Raw genomic sequence first — 5554 nt, forward strand, 5'->3', positions numbered from 1 at the left:
CCATTTCTGATAAGAATGAGGCTCCCTCATTTCCCCTCACCTTCCCCCATTCCACTCCATTGCAAAAAGCTATTTCTTGACTCTTTTTGTACTGATTTTTTTTTAAGGCTTTTTGCAAGGCAATGGGGTTAAACGGCTTGCCCAAGGCCACACAGCTAGGTAATTATTTAGTGTCTGAGACCGGATTTGAACCCAGGTACTCCTGACTCCAAGGCTGGTGCTTTATCCACTACGCCACCTAGCTGCCCTAAAAATTTTTTTAAAGAAAGATTTTATTTATTTTGAGTTTTACAATTTTTCCCCCATTCTTGCTTCCCTCCCCCCACCCCCCCACAGAAAGGCATTCTGTTAGTGTTTACATTGGTTCCATGTAATTCATTGATCTCAATTGAATGTGATAACAGAGAAATCATATCCTTAAGGAAGAAAAATAAAGTATGAGATAGTAAAATTACATAATAATATAATGATTTTTTTTTCTAATTTGACAGTCTTTGGTCCTTGTTTTAAGTCCATAATTCTTTCTCTGGATACAGATAGTATTCTCTATTGCAGATAGCCCAAAATTGTCCCTGTTTGTTACATTGAAGGGATGAGCAAGTCCATCCAGGTTGATCATCACCCCCATGTTGCTGTTAGGGTGTATAATGTTTTTCTGGTTCTGCTCATCTCACTCAGCATCAGTTCATGTTCTTGACTCTTTTTACATGAAACATCTTAGTCTATTCTGCCTCTCCTTTCCTTACTCCCAGTACATTTCCTTTTCACTCATTAACTCCATTTTTACAATATATTAGACCTTCAAATTCAGCTCTCTCCTGTATCTCCACTATAAAAGCTCCTTCTAACTGCTCTTATAAATGAGAAGGTTCATATGAGTATTATCAGTATCATCTTCCCATGCAGGAATGCACATAGTTCATCATCATTAAATCTCTCATAATTTACCCTTCTCATCCACTCTCTCTCTATACTTCACCTGAGTCCTGTACTTGAAGATCAAACTTTCTCTTCAGCTCTGGTCATTTCAATAGGATCATTTGAAATTCTCCTGTTTCACTAAAAGTCCATCTTTTCTCCTGGAAGAGGATTTTCAGTTTTGCTGGGTAGTTGATTCTTGTTTGCATTACAAGCCCTCTGGAATATTATATTCCAAGCCCTACAAACCCTTAATGTGGATGCTGCTAAATCCTGAGTGATCCTGACTGCAGCTCCATGATATTTGAATTGTTTTGTTTCTGGCTGCTTGTAATATTTTCTCTTTGACTTGGGAGTTCTTGGAACTTGGCTATAATATTCCTGGGGGTTGTTTTTTTGGATATCTTTTAGGAGGAGATTGGTGTATTCTCTCAATTTCTATTTTGCCCTCTGCTTCTAGCATCTCAGGACAATTTTCCTGTAGAAATTCTTTTAAAAATGAAGTCAAGGCTCTTTTCCAGATCATGACTTTCAGGTAGCCCAATAATTTTTAAATTATCTCTTCTGGATCTGTTTTCCAGGTCAGTTGTTTTTTTCAATGAGATATTTCACATTTTCTTCTAGTTTTTCATTATTTTGATATTATTTTATTGTGTCTTGATTCCTCTCAAAATCATCAGCTTCTTTTAGTTCCATTCTACATTTGAAGGATTTGTTTTCTTCAGAGAGCTTTCTTATTATTTCCTTTTCCAACTGACCAATTCTGCTTTTAAAGATATTTTTCTGTTCATTAACTTTTTGAACTGTTTTTTTCTATTTGACTTAAACTAGTTTTTGGTATGGTATTTTCTTCAATTTTTTTTTTTGAATCTCCTTGACTAAGCTATTGACTTGGTTTTCATGTTTTTCCTGCATCTCCCTCATTTCCCCTTCCCATTTTTTTCCTCTACCTCCCTTACTTGATTTTCAAAATCTTTTTTGAGCTCTGTCATAGCCCAAGACCAACTTCTATATTTCTTGGGGGATTTAGATGCAGAAGCTTGGACTTTCTCATCTTCTGATTGTGTGTTTTGGTCCTCCATGGGACCAAAGTAATTGTCTATGGTCAGGTTCCTTTTTTTTTCTATTTACTCATTTCCCCAGTGCCTGGTTTGGGGTTTTTCCCAAGCTTTTGAGTATTATTGGGACACCCCCCCCCAAAGGACCTTAGTATGTGAGGCTCTGACTGCTCTCATGCTTGTGCAATGGTCTGTGGATGACAAGAGGGTGGTCTCAGACTGCAACCAGGGTCTGAATATGGACAAAGCACAAGAGTCCTATCCCAGGGCCGGAGGAGAGACCTCGACAGTCTCCCCCCCACCCTCTTACCTTTCATGGGCTGAACACTCTGGAAGCAAATGCCAGTTGGCTTCTGCCAGGCAGCTCTGTGGGCCTGCTTCTATTTCCTGGGATCTGGGCTGTGCTGAGGTTCGCTGCTATGCTGACTCCCACTCACTCCGGCAGAGGTTTCCCCCGCTGATCTTCCAAGTTGTGCTTGGTGTTCCCTGGGTTTCCAGGTCAGGAAACTGCTCCTGCTGCGAGGAGCTGGAGCTCCCCCTGACCCAGGCATCTAAGCACCCAGTGAGCTGTTCCCAGAAGACTGGAGTTCCTTCACTCCAGCACAACAATACTGGCTGTGCTGTTGCCCCCTCCACCCCCATGGAACAGAGCTTTCCCATGATTTTCCAGGTTACCTTGGACTGAAGAATTGACTCACTGGATATTTCTGTGGGTTCTGTCTCTTGAAAATTTAGAGCCATAATTTTAAGGTTTTTGGAATATTTTTGGGAGAGCTCCTAGGAAAGGCTTATATTATACTGCCATCTTGGCTCCACTCCACCAGCCTATCCATTTTTGAACATCCAAGTAAGAGATATCTTTGATTCCCTTAAAATTCCACTATTAAAGTTGATCTCTACACTGAAAAGGGTATCTTCTGAGCCGCTATGCCCAGCGGTGCTTCTACCAGTATTCATGAAGCCCTGGAGCTCTGAGACAATAAGACCTACTCTATGGAAAAAGGTGTGTCAAAAGTGGTTGAGCACATTAATAAAACCATTGCCCCAACCCTGGTTAGCAAGAAATTGGATGCTGTGGAGCAGGAGAAAATTAACAAATTGATGACAGAGATGAATGGCACAGATAATAAATCTAAATTTGGTGCAAATATCATATTAGTTGTGTTTATGGCTTTTTGTAAGACTGAAGCTACTAAGAAAGGTGCTGACCTTGCAGGCAATGAAGAAGTCATCCTGCCAGTCCAGCCTTTAGTGTGATCCTTGGTGGTTCCCATACTGATAACCAGCTGGCAATAAAAGAGTTTATGATCCTTCCTGTTGGAGTAGCAAACTTCAAGGAGGCTGTGTGCATTGGAGCTTCAGTATACCACAACCTGAAGAATGTGATTAAGCACAAATATGGACTAGATGCCACCAATGTAGGGGATGAAGGTGCTCCTAATAGCCTGGAGAATAAAGAGCTCTGGAGCTTCTGACGAATGCTATTGGCAAGGCTGGTTACACTGACAGTATAATTGGCTTAGATGTTGCTGCCTCCAAATTCTTCTAATCTGAAAAATATGATTTGGACTTCAAGTCTCCTGATGGTCCCAACAGATACATCTCTCCTGTTGAGCTTGAGACCTCTATAAGACCTTCATCAAGAACTATCCAGTGGTATCTATTGAAGATCCTTTTGACCAAGATGATTAGGAAGCTTGGAAGAATTTCACTGCTCCTGCAGGCATCCAGTGGTAGGGGATAATCTCACAGTGATCAATCCCGAGTGCACTGAAAAGGCTATGAATAAGAAAGCCCACAACTGCCTCCAAATCAAAAGTGAACCAGATTGTATACATGGCTAAATCTCTGCAGGGGTGCATGATGGCTCAATCCAATGAGTTGAGAGTAATGGTTTCCCATTGTTCTGGGGAGATTGAAGATACCTTCATTACAGACCTGGTCATAGGTTGCTGCACTGGGCAGATGATCAAGATTGGTTCCTCCACAGATCTAAGCATTTGACCGTAATTTGACTTTCTCATAATTGAAGAAGAGCTGGTCAACAAACTGGAAAGAACTTCAGAAAACCTTGGACCAAATAACCTCCAAGACCTCAGAGATAGCAGAGGTCGGTCACCTCTGTAGAAGTCTCTGTCCAAAAAAATAGTCAGTACCAAGTAGTAGACCAGTTTTGTTTGGGGGAATGGGCAGGGCAGAGGCCTTTGCTGCTTAATTCCCCTCTCCCTTCCACCTCTCTGTATTGTTATCACTGTTTCATTAAAACTGTCTTATCAGGGGGCAGAGCCAAGATGGCAACAAGAAAGGTTCCAGTCTTAGGAGCTCTCTGATAAAAACTCATAAACTAAGGACTCTGACTAAACTTTCGAGAGACAGAACCCACAAAGGGACCCAGTGAGGCAGTTCTTCTCCTCAAGGTAACCTGGAAAAGAGCAGAAAGTCTCTGCTCCTGGGGTCAGAGGGGTGGCCCGCCAGAGGGGTGGCCCCCCCAGAGGGAAAGAACTTCAGCCTCCCTGAGGCAGCCCCAGGACGCTGGGAGCCACAGCTCACAGCAGTGGGGGAGTCCCCTGGCTCACAGCAGTGGGGGAGTCCCCTGAGTTGCACCCCAGGGAGCACCAAGCACAAAGTGGGGGAACAGTGGGGGACCTCTGCCAGAGCAAGCACGTGGAGCCCAGCCCTCAGGGCACACAGCAAGCAGCTTGGCCTTTCCCCAGCCCTGATCCAGGAAACAGAAGCAGGCAGGGCAGGTAAGCAGGAGTCCCCAGGGCATGAGCCCATTGAGCTGAGGGAGGGGAGTGAAGAGAGACTGCAGAGCTCTGTCCTCTGCCCTTGGAACAGGACTCTGGGGCTCTGACCACATTCAGATCCTGATCCCAGTCTAGGCCCCCCCATAGAACAGCAGGGCCCCCTCCACTTCAGCCCCATGGCAGAGGGGGGCGCTTATGGTCATTCACAGACCAGGAGGGAGGACAGAGCCTCACACACTGAGACCCTTGTGGAAGTGTCCCAAAAGCTCAGGAAGCACCCCAAAACCAGGCCCAGGCTGGGAAAATGAGCAAGCAGAGAAACAAAAAGAAGACTATTGAGAAATATTTTGCAAATGAGCCCAAGAAGGATCAAAATACTCAGTCTGAAGATGAGGAAGCACAAGCTCTTGCATCTAAAGACTCCAAGAAAAACAGAAATTGGGCTCAGGCTATGACAGAGCTCAAAAAAGACTTTGAAAATCAAATGAGGGAGTTGGAAGAAAAACTGAGAAAAGAAATGAGAGAGATGCAGGAAAAACATGAAAATGAAGTCAGCAGCTTAGTCAAGGAAATCCAAAAAAATGCTGAAGAAAATAGCATGCTAAAAACCAGCTTAGGTCAAATGGATAAAACAGTTCAAAAAGTTATTGAGGAGAAGAATGCTTTAAAAAACAAAATTGGCCAGATGGAAAAAGAGATAAGAAAACTCTCTGAGGAAAACAAATCCTTCAGACAAAGAATAGAATTCAGGGAGATTGATGAATTTACCAGAAATCAGGAATCAATACTTCAAAACCAAAAAAATGAAAAATTAGAAGAAAATGTGAAATA

General features: G+C 42.9%; 1 pseudogene; it reads left to right on the top strand.

Moving 5' to 3' along the window:
• The first annotated feature begins 2151 nt into the window (after positions 1 to 2151).
• On the top strand, positions 2152 to 3980 carry LOC141506884 (enolase-like; annotated as a pseudogene).
• The last annotated feature ends 1574 nt before the right edge of the window (positions 3981 to 5554 follow it).

The sequence above is a fragment of the Macrotis lagotis genome, chromosome 1 (assembly GCF_037893015.1).
Source record: "Macrotis lagotis isolate mMagLag1 chromosome 1, bilby.v1.9.chrom.fasta, whole genome shotgun sequence".
NCBI classification, from domain to species: domain Eukaryota; kingdom Metazoa; phylum Chordata; class Mammalia; order Peramelemorphia; family Peramelidae; genus Macrotis; species Macrotis lagotis.